The sequence below is a fragment of the Stegostoma tigrinum genome, chromosome 33 (assembly GCF_030684315.1).
Source record: "Stegostoma tigrinum isolate sSteTig4 chromosome 33, sSteTig4.hap1, whole genome shotgun sequence".
Lineage (NCBI taxonomy): Eukaryota > Metazoa > Chordata > Chondrichthyes > Orectolobiformes > Stegostomatidae > Stegostoma > Stegostoma tigrinum.
Genome location: NC_081386.1, coordinates 35,489,666 through 35,506,091, shown reverse-complemented (window position 1 = coordinate 35,506,091; position 16,426 = coordinate 35,489,666). Strand labels below are relative to the sequence as shown.

Below are 16,426 nucleotides of genomic sequence, written 5' to 3'. Positions count from 1 at the left end.
ATCCAGCCTCACATTTTATTATTCCAGAATACAGTATTGTGTTCTGAATCATTAGGAGGGAGAATTAAAGTGAGCGGAGGTAGATATGGGGGAGACGTCAAAGGTAGGTTCTTTACTCAGACAATAGGGGCGCGGAGTGCATTACTGGAGAGGGCAGTGGATTCGGCCTCATAAGGGGCACTTGAACAGCAAATAGATGGGCATATGGATGATAGTATAACGCAGGGGTGGAGGTTAGACAGATCTTAGGTTTAGGGTAAAAGTTCGGCACAACCGTGTGGGCCAAGGGGCATGTACTGTGCTGTACTATTCTGTGTTCTATGTGCTATTTCAAGACTGAACAGCACTGAGAATCTTTAGATTTAAAGATACCGTATGCCAGCAGCCCTTTGATCAGTTGCAGCATTAAAAAGCTGCAAATGTCCACAGCAGAAAGAAGAAACATACAGACTGTGGAGATAGAAAACATCCAGCTTTCTCTTTCTGTGCAAACACAACAGAAAAAAACAACTGGGATAACAAGGGGTAGAGCTGGATGAACACAGCAGGCCAAGCAGCATCAGTGGAGCAGGAAGGCTGACATTTCGGGCCTAGACCTTTAAGTCAATCTTCCTGCTTGGCCTGCTGTGTTCATCCAGCTGTACACCTTGTTATCTCAGATTTTCCAGCATCGGTAGTTCCTGTTATCTCAGAAAAAAAACTGGCTGTTTCTTCACTCGGGTCCAGGAACTCCCCACCTACATCCGGGACACCACCCATGCCCTCAACTCCTCCAAGACCTCCAATTCCCAGGCCCCCAATACTTCATCTTCACTGTGGGCATCCAATCCCCATACACTTGCATCCCCCAAGCAGACAGCCGAGAAGCTGTCCGCTTCTTCCTCTCCTGCAGGCCCAAGCAGTCCCCGTCCACCGACACCCTCATCAGCTTATCAAAACCCTGAACAACTTCTTTCATTCCTCTCACTTCCTATGGATCAAGGGGGTGGTCTTGGGCACCCACATGGGCCCAAACTATGCCTGCCTCTTCGTAGGATATGTGGAACAGTCCCTGTTCCGTTGTTATTCTGGCAGCATACCCCACCTCTTCCTCCACTACAACGACGACTGTATTGGCACTGCATCATGCTCCCAAAAGGAGCTTGAACAGTTCATCAACTTTACCAACACCTTTCACCCCAACTTCAAGTTCACCTGGACCATCCGTGATGCCTACCTCTTCTTCCCAGACACCTCTGTCTCCATCTCTGGTGGCTGCCTCGAAACTGACATCTATTTCAAGCCTAATAAAATGTGAGGCTGGATGAACACAGCAGGCCAAGCAGCATCTCAGGAGCACAAAAGCTGACGTTTCGGGCCTAGACCCTTCATCAGAGAGGGGGATGGGGGGAGGGAACTGGAATAAATAGGGAGAGAGGGGGAGGCGGACCGAAGATGGAGAGTAAAGAAGATAGGTGGAGAGGGTGTAGGTGGGGAGGTAGGGAGGGGATAGGTCAGTCCAGGGAAGACGGACAGGTCAAGGAGGTGGGATGAGGTTAGTAGGTAGCTGGGGGTGCGGCTTGGGGTGGGAGGAAGGGATGGGTGAGAGGAAGAACCGGTTAGGGAGGCAGAGACAGGTTGGACTGGTTTTGGGATGCAGTGGGTGGGGGGGAAGAGCTGGGCTGGTTGTGTGGTGCAGTGGGGGGAGGGGATGCACTGGGCTGGTTTAGGGATGCAGTAGGGGAAGGGGAGATTTTGAAACTGGTGAAGTCCACATTGATACCATATGGCTGCAGGGTTCCCAGGCGGAATATGAGTTGCTGTTCCTGCAACCTTCGGGTGGCATCATTGTGGCAGTGCAGGAGGCCCATGATGGACATGTCATCAAGAGAATGGGAGGGGGAGTGGAATCTGCATCTGCAGTTCCCATTATCTCTGATTCTATTTCAAGCCTACCGATTTTTAAAGGTACCTGGACTACAGGTCCTCTCACCCACCCTCCTGCAAGAATGCAATGCCCTATTGTCAATTCCTCCACCTCCGCCACTCCCAACATGGTGCGTTCCACTCCTGCACATCTCAGACGTCATCCTATTTCAAGGACCATAATCTTCCCCTCTCCAGCAACAGAAAATGCCCTCAACTGCATTTCTTACATTTCCCGCACTTCTGCCCTCACATCCCTTCTCCCCAACAAATACAAAGACAGAATCCCCTTTATCCTCACCTATTACCCCAACAACTTCTGCATCCAACGTTCAGTCTCCGCCACCTACAATTCAACCCCACAATCAAAGTGATATATCCCTCCCCACCCCAATTTGCCTTTTGTAGGGACTGCACTCTCCACGGCTCCTTCAACCACTCCATATTCCCCACTGACCCCACCACCCTGGCACCCATCACTGCAACTACACGAAGTGCTACAGCTGGCCCTACACCTCCGCCCTCACCTCCAATCAAGGCACAAAACAAACCTTCTATATAGAACAGAGAACAATACAGCACAGTGCAGGCCCTTTGGCCCACGACGTTGAGCTGAACTTTGACCCTAAACCTAACGTCTATCTAACCTCCACTCGTACCTTATACTATCATCCATATGCCTATCCAATAGCTGCTTAAATGCCCCTAATGAGGCCGACTTCACTACCCTCTCCGGCAATGCACTCCACACCCCTACCACTCTCTCAGCAAAGAGCCTACCTCCCCTTTATCTACCTCTACCCACTTCAAAACTACGCCCCCTCATAATAGCTACCTCCAATCTAGGGAAAAGTCTCTGGCTGTCTTCTCTATCTATACCTCTGATCATTTTGTACACCTCTATCAAGTCACTTCTCATCCTTTGTCATTCTAAAGAGAAAAGCCCTAGCCCTCTCAATCTTTCTTCCTAAGGCCTTCTCCTCCATTCCAGGCAACATCCTGGTAAATCTGATCTGCACCTTTTCCAACATTTCCACATTTTTCCTGCACTGAGGTGACCAGAACTGGACACAATACTCCAGATACGGCCACACCAGGGCTTTGTATAGCTGGAGCATAACTTCACGGCTCTTGAACTCAATCCTTCTACTAATGAAGGCTAACACACCATACACCTTCTTAACAACTCTATCTGCCTGGGTGGCAGCTTTCAGGGAACTGTGGACTTGAACCCCAAAATCCCTCTGCTCCTCCACACTGCCAAGAATCTTTCCATTAACCCTGTATTCTGCTTTCAAGTTTGTCCTTCCAAAATGAATCACCTCCCAATTTTGAGGGTTGAACTCTATTTGCCACTTCTCAGCCCAGCTCTGCATCCTATCAATGTCCCTTTGTAACCTAGAACAGCCCTCCACACTGTCCACAACTCGACCCACCTTCGTATCGTCCGTGAGCTTACTAATCCACCCTTGTGGTGCACCACTCGTAAATGAGCACCATGTTGAATATTTTCCATCCACTACCACCCTTTGTCTTCTAAGGGTCAGCCAATTCTGAATCCAATCTGCCACATTCCCCCCTATTCCATGCCTCCTTACTTTCTGTAGGAGCCTACGATGGGGAACCTTCTCAAACGCCTTATTTAAGTCCATATATACCACATCCACTGCTCTAACTTCATCCACGTGTTTGGTCACCTCTTCAAAGAATTCATTAAGGCTTGAGAGGCATGATCTACCCCTCACAAATCCATGCTTTCACAAATCAAACTGTGCCTTTCCAAGTGATCATAAATCCTCTGTCTCAGAGCCCTTTCCAATAATTGGTCCACCACTGAATTAAGACCAACTGGCCTGTAATTTCCGGGGTTATCCCTATTCCCTTTTTAGAATGGGTTTTGAACGTTTTCTACTCTCCAATCTTCCGGCACAATACCTGTGGACAGTGTGGATGCAAAAGTCACCGCAAAAGGCCCTGCAATGTCTTCCCTCACTTTCCATAGAATCCTTGGATCAATCCCATCAGGCCCGGGGGACTTATCTATCTTTAAGTTCCTCAAAATTCCTAGTACATCTTCCTTACTAAAACTTATATGCATGGGTTGGCCTCCATCAACTTGGCCTATTGTATCCGCTGCTCCTGATATGACCTCCTCGACATCAATGAGACCAAGCTTAGACTCGGAGACTTTTCGTAGAGTATCAGCAAATGACAAATGACAACACCTTCCAGTTGCCAACCATTTTAACTCCCCCTCCCCTCCCCAACTCACTGGACGACAGTCCATCCTGGGCCTCCTCCAGTGTCACAATGACACTACCCGCAAACTGGAGGGGTAACACCTCACATTCTCCCCTGGCAACCTACTGCCCAATGGCCTTAACGTGGAATTCACCAGTTTTAAAATCTTCCCACCACCAGCCTCATCCTGTATCCAAGCCTTGCTCTCATCTCTGCCTCTTTGACCCGACACAACCTGTCCATCTTCTGTCCCACACATCCCACTGAATAATCCGCACCACTCCCTATCTGCACTCACCTATCACCATCCCACCTACCTTTCGCCAGCCCCACCCCTCCTCCTTCTATTTATTTCCCAGCTCTCCTTCCTCTACCCATTTCAGAAGAAGGGTGTCAACATGAAATGTCATCTTTCCTGCTCCTCTGATGCTACCTGGCCTACTGTGTTCCTCCAGTTCCATACTGTTTTAACTAACTCCAGCATCTGCAGTTCTTGCTACCTTAGGAAAAAAACTAAGAAAGCTTCAAAAGCAGAATCATGCAAGAGGAGACCCAAGTTCACGTGACCAACCTTCAAATCAAAGTATGATCACCCTACAGACTATATGTCATCATTACTACAATCAAAAGAACTGAGAGAAAAATAACTTTCAACCTCGTGGTCCAGACTTATATCCATCAGAATTTTGTTATTGTTTATATTCTTTCTCCACCTGTGATCTGTGTTGAACTTTTTATATTCTTTCTCCACCTGTGATCTGTGTTGAACTTTTTGTCTTCTGGCTGTTATCATTGCAATTGCATGTGTGGGTGTGTGCACACACACCTGGGGTTTTAAAAAAATGGATACTGTTTAAACTGGGTAAGTTAGAAATTCTTTCTTTTCACTGTTCATCTTCAAGTTAAATGAATTACAATAAACAGAGCTACTTTTCTCAGTTACTGATGACACGATGTGAATTGCCATCATCATAAATAACCGGCGCCCAGAAAATTGTTCATTTTAGCGGTCTCATTGGACTATTCTGCACTTTGTGATGGCTTGTGGAACAGAGGGGCACGAGTATTTGCGTATTCTTTCCAGTAAGTCATGAAAAGAAATGCTTAACATTATAGTTTATTTTTATACACACAAGAATACTCCTTTGCTCCTATATCCACAAGTTAAACAAAGTTCTACACTTCATATTCACTTAGAACTTTTACTGGTGATTGCAGTCTGCTATAAGAATATGTAAGGAAACAGTAAACATTTAACTGTGTTTAATGTTCCATGGCAGATTGCATCACAGCTCCTTCCCAGTAACCATGTGGCAATAACTGTCATCACTGCTCAGATAAGCAATGACTAATCCATTTTGAAGAACAGCGGTGACTGAGTCAGATTTAGTTCAAATACCCTGGGAGCACTCTGCTTTAATAAGAGGATTTCAAATTTTAAAAAGTGACAATTTGCAACTTCATAAATTTCAGCAAGAACATTTCAAACATTCATATAGATGAAAGATCCTCAACTCTAGACTTTTGTGTACACCAACCATATTTCATTCCTTTAGTGTTAAAATATTTAAATGATTCTTCATCGATTGCCTTTTGAAGAAGGGAATTCCAAAGACTCTCAATCCTCACTGAAAAAAATGTTTTCGCATTCTGTACTAAATGGGCAACCCCTTATTTTTAAACTATGACCTTCAGTACTAGGTACTCCCAAAAAGAGGAAACATCCTTTCCATATCCATCCGGTCACGTCCCCTCAGGTTCTTATATGCTTCATTTAAGTCACCTCTGACTGTTGTAAACTCCAGAGGACACAGGCCTAATCTATCTAACCTTTCCTCCTTAGGCAATCCACTGATTCCAGATATTAAGTTGAATAAACCTCCTCTGAACTGCTCCCAGTACACTAACATTCTTCTGTAAGTTTGATGACAGTACTCTCAATGTGGTCTCAGCAATACTCTGTATAACTGAAGCATAACCTCTCTACACTTACATTCAATGGCCCTAGCAACAAAACATTACATCCTATTAGGCATAATAACCTTTTGCAATTCACACACTAGGTGTCATATTTTTCTGATAATAAAATTGTTATTTTATAAGGACTGTTGTAAACAAATTTAATTCACCATCTCAACTGCATGACCTTTTAATCTCAGGAAAGCCACATGGAGGCAGAGTGGATTAATAACATGGAATTTTCCTCTGTGAATAGACATGGGAGTTCAAGGTCAGACACAGTTAAGTTGATTTTAGAAAAACTAACCCACTGTATTCTCACATCTCCATCAAGGAGAAATTTGAGAATTTGAAAATGTGAATGGAAAGACATCTTGATGCTCAAAAAGAGACTCAAAGTTTAAAAATCAGACATATCCTCTCACTGGGTTACAATAGATTAGTCTTGTGTAACAGGGCTCGTAATCTTGAGCCTGGGACTAATATAGCAAGAGAAAGCTGACATCAGGAAAAGGGACCTTAAAGCTCAGTGTGTTACAAAAACCTAACTGATTCATTAACATCTGTTATATTAGAGAAGGAAATGTGCCATTCTTACCAAGTCTGGCTGTTATGAAACTCTAGTTCCACACCAACATGATTGACCCTTAAATTCCCTCTCTGTTATAAGTAATTTAGTTGCATCAAACAAAACTCATGACCACCTTCTTAACAGAACAGGGGAATTAAAAGAAATTTTCTACCTAACATATCTTGTGAGAGAAATGGCAAGCTATATTAATTCTTCGTAATTGAAGGTATAAGATTGTCTCCATCCTGCCAGAATGTTACCAGTGGTATTCTAATGACTCTGCCTTAGGACCTCTCATTCAATATTTCCTTCATCTCAGATGTGCAACTACAACAAATAAATGTGCTGATAATAAGAAAGTCAAAGAAGATGGTAGTGTCCAAGGTTGATTGGGAGAACTGCAAGCATATTTAAATATAATTCAGCAATAAGCAAACTGGTGATAATGCTTCACATGCATGAAGAAAAAGTTTAGAAAGGACTGCTAGATCAGCGGAAAGAAAACAACGTACATGCATATCGAGAGAGATCTGGAGTCCTTATCGCATTAACTTCAAGCTAAACTAATATTATTGGCGTTAAATGAATAAAACAAATCAGAGATACATTAAAAATTTAACATTGAACCAAAATGAGGAGGAATCCTGCCATCTTATAAAAAGAAACTATTTGCTCATCAAGCTGTTTAGAGACGTTATCAGATCCCTCTGGAACAGCTGGGACTTGAACCTGCCAGTTTATAAATGATTGGTATAGCTGTACTTAGAATGCTATGTACAGTTCTGATCGCAGTACAAAGAATACTGCTGCTATTTAAAGGGTGCAGCAGACAGCAACATAATGGCTGAGAGCATGGATAGACTGAACAACAAGTAACGATTGTAAACTTCAAATTCTTACTGAAAAATAAAAGAACGGGAGGTTATGGGATTGCTGTTTCAGGATTTTAAAAAGATTGAATAATGTAAAGCAGGACAAGCTGTTACAGCTTGTCCAGAATAGTAGACCTGGAAGGCATGACTTGTTTAATGAGATATAATGCCAAAAGAAGTCTGCAGAAACAGTAATTCAGTGCAATAACAGACAATCTATGGAATAACTCACAAGGGAAATGGTGAAAGCTGACACTTTGAGTCATTCAAATGCAACTTAGACAGACATCTTGGGATTCAGCATATAAGTAGCTTGAGACATAACGTGGTGAATGGGACATGCTTGAGAGTTTAGACCTTGGGTTTTCAAAGCTCTTCATCACTGGGATTTCATCACTTCATGTGGGGGTCTGTAGATTTATTGACAGAGATTGATTGCTGTGATTGTCAATAACTCCATTATCATTGTATCATGTCACTACAGCAGGGGAACTAGGTAACTTCAGTCTTTACTTGTCAACTATTGCTATGTCAGCCAAGAATGTGCTATTTGGAAAGTTGAGTAATTACAGATGCAGAGTACCTAAAAGAGATGTCATAGACCCTACAACCCTCATGGAAATAAGCATGAGTTGAAGAAATTCTGTCCAGATGGTTTACGCATTCCTTAACTGCTTCATAAATATGGGGTTAATGCATACACTGGCATAGGAGGCCAATTCTTCCAATGCATCTAAAATAGATTGAAAGCCAGCCAGCCTAACTTGGATTTCTACCTCTTCCTCTGTAGTCTTACAAGTTATGTTACTTCATGAGTACACCAAAGTACTTTTAAGATGCTACAAGGGTTTCTGTTAGTACAACCCCTTTTCAGCAACATATTCCAGATCCTCACCATCCTCTGTGAAAAAGAATTGCTTTTAAATTACTTTAAATCTGTGTCTCCTGATCATTGACCCAAGGGAATTCCTTATTTACTCTGTTCAGAGCTCTTATAACTTCATGCAACTTAATAAGGTTGACTTTGTTCCAAGAAAACAATCTAATCTTTGTGATCTTACTGATAAAATTTTCCTGTTTTTACTCTGCAGGGACAAGTAGATAAACACTCCAAATTACTTCTATTTCTCCACACTTCTCTGCTTTCTGCTGATATTTTGTACACCGTTCCCTTGTTTGCTTGCCTTAAATGTTTCCCTTCACACTTCTCTGAATGGAATTCAATTTGCCAATTTTCAGTTCACCTAACCATTCCATTGATATCTCACTGTGTGCATATCTTTCTTCCTCACTACAGTCACATGGAATAGTAAATGTTATCCTATTAGCGGCAGCAAAGGCCAGCAAGATCTCATTTGTATGCACAGTCTATTCACAGTTAACTTTCAAACAACTGATAATGGAGGAACATAAGAAAAGCAGCAAGAGCAAACATTAAGACACCGGAAACCTGCTCCACTATTTAATAAAGATCTTCAGTTTATTTCTACTTTCCCAACTGATCCCCATACTCAAGTACGCAAATGTTATTTTTCTTATGGAAAAGCAATTAAATATTGGTGTTAAAAAGACTTGATGAGCTTGTTCATGAATGTCATATATCCTGCTTATCCATTTTCTGTATCAAAGTGAATAACCTCACATTTCCCTGCATTATACTCCATCAGCCACATTATCGCTCACTCAATTAACCTATTTCGATCACTTTGCAGCCTTTATGTCCTCGAAACAGCTTATTTTCACACCTCCTTTGTATTGCCAACAAACCTGGGTACACTTCATTCAGTTTCAGTGATTGATACAAATTATATATAACTGAGCCCCAGTAATGATCATCATGACAAGGTACTGAAGTTGAAGAAAGATGTTTTTTCAACAGTATCTTGTGTACCTGCACTATTCACATTTGGCCTCTAACCTTGGATTCCTGCTTGTCAATGAGTATGAACATGAAGATAAATGACTGAGGTCACAGGCCTCAATACACAAAACATGCCTTCCTAAAATTAATCCCTGCCGTTTACAAAATGTGATATCAATACTGCATGACAAACTGCTTTTATACCAACAGCTGGAGAACTGATAATGGGGACTACAAAATCATTGCCAATGTAGCAAAATCAGATTTGCATTAATTTAATTTTCAAGAACAGAGAGTTGGGTGTTTTTTCAGAGCAGCAAATCTGCATTTCTAAAAAAACTATGAAATCAACTTAAAGTAAAATTTACTTCAAGGTCTATAGGAAAAAAGTCAGAGGAATGGTTTACTTGGATAGGTCTACCAAAGGCACAGTGGTCCAAATGACCACAACCTGTTCTGTACCGCAGTATGAATCTAACATAACATGCCTCTATAAAGTATCTTAAGAGATCCCACATATGTCTCTGTACTTGATGGAGCATCAAAAAAATAGCATAACGCTGCATCCACTCAGTTGCAAACAAATGCTGTAACTTTCAAGACTGACTGTTTAATAGTAACCTTTCTACAAATAGATAGTCACAGCTGCAACTAGCTACTACAAACAAGAAAACTGTCTATTGAATACTGATGAAATACAAACATGTTGCCAAAGCCTTTTGTCTTACGTTCATCAGGACAAATGTGTTGAAATTTGGTATTCTTACAATCACAACAATGTTTACTTTCTTCTGATGAATGTTGCTGAGAAGACAAGCTCCATACTACTGTTTCTGGAACCTATATAGTCTCAAAAGAGGTGGTTTCCAAACCCACTGGGGATACCACAGCAACCAGATACATATTAAAATTTGTAAATAAAACATGTAATACTTCAAAACAGTGCACAATCACCATTCTTTCCATCCTGTTCCGGCTGTTGTGAAGATTACTTCATGATACGTTTGACAATTCCACAGCTCTCTGGGCTTAGCTGGTATTAAAGAAGTGTTTCAGCTATTTTGTCACACGCAGCAGTAAATCACCATGACTCTCATCTTCTAAAGACCAACCAAAACTCTGTACTGCCCAAATTCTGCATGAACATCATCTCACCTACGCTTCATCAGCCAGGAATTCTACGCACACAACAGAACTAAAAATAAATTACAAATTACACAAAGAATTAGCGCTGTAAAGGTAAAGTGTCTTAGAGTGACACCATACCTTTTCCCTCCATTTTTCATGCAGGTAGTGACTATTACCAGGATACCACTCAATTTACATAGAACATAACAGCATAGTACAAGCCCTTCGGCCCTCGATGTTGTGCCAACCTGTCATACCGATCTCAAGCCCATCTAACCTACACTATTCCATGTACATCCATATGCTTATCCAATGACGACTTAAATGTACCTAAAGTTGGCGAATCTACTACCGTTGCAGGCAAAGCGTTCCATTCCCTTACTACTCTCTGAGTAAAGAAACTAGTCTGACATCTGTCCTATATCTTTCACCCCTCAATTTAAAGCTATGTCCCCTCGTGCTTGCGTCACCATCCTAGGGAAAGGGCTCTCCCTATCCACCCTATCTAACCCTCTAGTTATTTTATATGTTTCAATTAAGTCACCTCTCAACCTTCTTCTCTCTAATGAAAACAGCCTCAAGTCCTTCAGCCTTTCCTCGTAAGACCTTCCCTCCATACCAGGCAACATCCTAGTCTGGGGTTACACTGGGGTTCTACGTCTAGTCCAAGAAACTAATATGCTATGCAAATATTACGGATAAATTCTAGGTCAAAAATCATACGGCACTATGTTATTATATACTGGCTCTCACACTACGATATAAGCATGTCCAGCGTGTGGAAGGTGTCTCTGTAAGCACTCAGGTGCAGGAATTCTAGATCATTCCTATTTTTGCCATCCAGGCATCCATCTGATGGATACATAAAAATAAGGCAAGTATGGCATGTGGTAATTTGGCTTATCTCCCCAGTGATGAACAGCCACTATTAAACAACAACGGAGCCCAAAAATTCTGGATCATACTCTGGCAAGGAATCAATACTTTTTTTGAGAAGATGGCATATGCAGCGTAAAAGTTTGCACTACAAGTCTCTCTAAGCAGGTATGGCAGGAACTTGCAATAACTTTGTTCAGTAAGTCTAACTGTGAAGCAAATGGTAGAGCTTTCTTCTTGAATTAATACACTGCATTCTCTCAACCGAGAGATTCAGAAAATTAGTTTCAGCCAATTAGCACAAATGATATCATCAACACCTTTCTTTCAGTGAAACCAAATTTGCAATTGAAGTTAATGAACCACAGTGTTGCATTGTTATATTTTTCAAACATTGGTGAAACTGGATTGTGAAACATTTTAGCAAATCAGTATTCAATGACAAGGCTAATTACAAACTGAGACATGGACTATCTACAACAGACACTTCCAGGTGGAGCAGTATCACCAATCTGCCTGCGCAAGATCCCGCAAATCCATTGGGAAGACAGCTGCACCAACACCAACATCCTTGACCAAGCCGACGGCCCGAGCATCAAGGCATTGATCACCCTTGCTGGACTACAAGGAGCTGGGCACATTATCCATATGGCCAACACAAGACTCCCCAAGCACACGCTCGACTCCAAGCTCCAAAATGGCAGGGGAGCCCCAGGTGGTCTGAGGAAACATTTCAGTGATACCCTCAAGGCCTCACTGGCAAGATGCCGCATTCCCACTTACACCTGGGAAATCACTTGTGCAAGATGGTCCAAAGTGAAGGAGCAGCATCTGGGAAGGCGTCGAGTACCTCAAGACTTGCTACCAGGTGAAAACAGTGAAAGGACTGCGCTGCCATGCTAATGGCCCACCCAACCCTTGCCATGACTATCTTCTGTCCAAATGTAGCTGAGTTGATGGAAGCCGTCTTGAACTGTACAGCCACCTACGGACTCACCCAGTGGTTATATATATCCCACGCCCTCACAGCCCCATGCCTCAACCCAGTGGTTACATATACCCTAAACCCCAGTGGAAGAGAGTCATCCTTGACTGTACGGACCATTAATGATAATGATGTAATCACAAACTGTCATTCAGTGAATCCAACTCTTAAATTACCATATATTTTTAAGGTCAAAACTGAAATCAAAGTTGGAAAGATTCTTAAACTGCAGCACAGTGTGTGATCACAGCATCGGCAACAATAATGACTTACATGAACATTTTCCTGAACTTAACTACCTATGATTGAGGGTGGTACGGTGGCTCAGTGGTTAGCACTGCAGCCTCACAGCACCAGGGACCCAGGTTCAATTCCAGCCTCGGGTGACTGCCTGTGTGGAGTTTGCACATTCTCCCCGTGTCTGCGTGGGTTTCCTCCGGGTGCTCCGGTTTCCTCCCACAGTCCAAAGATGTGCAGGTTAGGTGGATTGGCCATGCTAAATTGCCCGTAGTGTTCAGGGGTGTGTGGGTTACAGGGGGATGGGTCTGGGTGGGATGTTTCAAGGGGCGGTGTGGAATTGTTGGGCCAAAGGGCCTGTTTCCACACTGTAGGGAATCTAATCTAATGATACAAATAATATCCTAGATTGAAATGATACAATAAGCAACACCCACTTTGGTCTAAGAGGTCACAACCTTGGTAACAAATTAACTGATTTGCCAAACTGTGGTTGAAATAAACAGATGTCTTTAACCTGAATTAATTTAATAAGCCTTCTATTAAAGTACTCTAAACATTTTCTTCAAATTAACTTTCAAATCATGGATTTTGGCTGGCTCATGGTCATTTTAAAAACGTGGAATTCCTAAACTATTTAATTTTTTAAAAGTTTGGTTTTTCATATAACTGTTGTGAAATTCAGGCTGAGCGAAATGATACTTTCCCTCATACATTCAGAACTTACTCAAAAAGAAACAGATTTGTACAGCAAAGCATAAATTTACACACACAAGCACAGGGTTTCCCCAATGACATTTACACAGATGTATCAACTTGTTTTCGATACTAAACCACAATGTGAATCCCAGAAAGTCCCTATTGACAAAGTAACCCAGATGCATCCTGAGACCCAACATCTATTTTAAAGCAAATTTAATCATATCCAATCGCATATCTGGATATATATGGCAAAAGAACATTCTACCATGAAGGATGAATTCTCCACACATCTGTGCAATATTTCCTTTGTTAAATCAACACATCAAATTCCTTTCAGGAGCTCACAGTAGCTTTGCCTCGCGATTCCTCCAATTAAACTTAAACCTGCTAGCTTATGAAACATCAAACATGAACACTAATTTTTAAGATATCACAAATGAATCCTAACAGAGCTCACTCAAAAGCTAATTTCTACTCAAACCCAGCCCATGTAGGAATGAGGAACAACATGTGTGTTAAACAGGAGTTTTTCTCCAAATGTTTAAACAAAACTGGAGCAAATCTCATTGGCTATTTGTGCATGATAACAAGGTGTGGAGCAAGATGAACACAGAAATTTCTGAAGAAGGGTCTAGGCCTGAAATGTCAGCTTTCCTGCTCCCAAGGTGCTGCTTGGCCTGCTGTGTTCATCTAGCTCCACACCTTGTTATCTCGGATTCTCCAGCATCTGCTACTCCTACTATCTCGGTTGTTCGTGCGTATCCACTTTGTTAACACCACAGATACTTTAAATTATAAATACAGTTATTCATTAGTCACCCTTCCATGGTTTGAAAATACCTTCTGGAATTTTAAAAATATAATTGAAATTTTGAGCACTGTCTGACCCCAAAAGCAGGCAAACTAAAAAAAAACCTCACGATGGAGAACGGAATATTGATCACATAGACTGATGTAGCTATAAGCATATATTAGCAGTGTGGTTACTAAGAACATTATCCAAGGGCAGGGGGATTATAAACATTAGTGGGGTAGGCAGTTTATAAAGAACATTGAAGGTATTTATCTAAAGGACCATTAGGTTACACAGAACACCAGGTGGGTACACAATACACGGTGTGTTATAAATTACCTTGGAGGGGGTATCATGAACAGTAGCAGGGTTACAAAAACATCGCGGATTATAAAAAAACACTGGGTGGGGCAGAAAGACACAGGGCATTAAACTGAAATTAGGGGGTTTATAAAAATTACTGGGTGTCTATAAAAACCTGGGCTTGGAAATAATATAGAAAGCGTTTATAAAATCACTGGGCTGGAGGGAATTTATTATAAAAATTACTGGGAAGGTATATAACCACTGGGCTGGGGATGGGGGGGGTTATATTTCTAACCGCTGGGCTGGGGATGCGGATTGGGGGAGTATATATAACCACTGGGCTGGGAATAGGGGAGTATATGTAACCACTGCGCTGGGAATGGGGATGGGGTAGTATATATAACCACTGGGCTAGGGATGGGAATTGGGGGGGTATATATAACCACTGGGCTGGGGATGGGGGGGGGGTTATATATCTAACTGCTGGGTTGGGGATGGGGATGGGGATGGGGATATATATATATATATATATATATATATATATAACCACTGGGCTGAGAATAGGGGAATATATGTAACCACTGGGCTGAGAATAGGGGAATATATGTAACCACTGGGCTGGGAATGGGGATGGTGGGGTGTATATATAGCCAATGGGCTGGGGATGAGGGGTATATATAACCAATGGGCTGGGCATGAGGGGTATATATAACCACTGGGCTTGGGCAGGGGCTGGGGATGGGGGGGTATATATAATCACTGCACTAGGGTGGGGGATATATAACCACTGCACTGGGGAAGGGGGGTATACATAACCACTGCACTGGGGAGGGGGGGTATACATAACCACTGCACTGGGGAGGGGGGGTATACATAACCACTGCACTGGGGAGGGGGGGTATATATAACCACTGCACTGGGGAGGGGGGGTATATATAACCACTGCACTGGGGAGGGGGGGTATATATAACCACTGCACTGGGGAGGGGGGGGTATATATAACCCACTGGGTTGGGGCTGGGGATGGGGCGGAATATATAACCACTGCACTGGGGAGGGGGGGTATATATAACCCACTGGGCTGCGGATGGGGGGGTATATATAACCCACTGGGCTGGGGACGGGGGGTATATATAACCCACTGGGCCGGGGACGGGGGGGGATATATAATCCCCTCGGCCGGGGACGGGGGGTATATATAACCCCCTGGGCTGCGGATGGGGGGGTATATATAACCCCCTGGGCTGCGGATGGGGGGGTATATATAACCCCCTGGGCTGCGGATGGGGGGGTATATATAACCCCCTGGGCTGCGGATGGGGGGGTATATATAACCCCCTGGGCTGCGGATGGGGGGTATATTTCTCCCACTGGGATGGGGCAGGGGTCGCTCAGTGTTTTGGAAGGGACTGATCAGCCGGCACCGCGCCTGCGCACTGGCCACTCACTAAACCCGGAGAATGTGGTGCGGGGGTCTCCCGAAACTCACCGCCTCCCAACAAGTCCCTTCCCCAAAGAAGGGTGGGATCTCCCGCTTCTTCACCAGGCTGAGGAATCTGACTAAACCTGAAGCAAAATAGTTTTCATTCACAGTGAGTGCCGTCCGCTAACGGAATCCCAAGGACCCGTTCCGCGCCTCCCGTCGCCATCTTGGTTGTGAAGGAAACCCGCGCGCGACCGCGGGAGCGCGCCTGGAAAAGCTAAACGCCGAGCGGTCCTAGCGCTCTCCTTGTTAAACTCCTTGGAGCTTTGACCTTCACTAGGAGGCACTTGATAGCGATCCCTCAGAAAGGAGATAAGATACGCCTGAGAAGCTGCTTCATCCAACATCTGAATGATCTGATAAAGACAGAAAATACTGGAAATATTCGGCAGCCTGACTATGTCTGTGGACTGAGAACAGAGTTAAAGCCTCAATAGTACGATCCTGTTTCAGAGATAATGGGAACTGCAGATGCTGGAGAATCCAAGATAACAAAGTGTGGAGCTG

The 16,426-nt window shown here is 43.2% G+C and overlaps 1 protein-coding gene across 11 annotated transcripts in view; it reads right to left on the bottom strand.

Moving 5' to 3' along the window:
• Positions 1–16,087, bottom strand: part of dennd4a (DENN/MADD domain containing 4A) — a 174,729-nt gene extending 158,642 nt beyond the window's left edge. For all 11 annotated transcript variants that reach the window (XM_059639348.1, XM_059639350.1, XM_059639351.1 and 8 more), the window contains exon 1: positions 15,926–16,087. The gene's annotated coding sequence lies outside the window, so the exon portion shown is untranslated. The remainder of the gene's footprint in view (positions 1–15,925) is intronic.
• Positions 16,088–16,426: the final 339 nt, after the last annotated feature.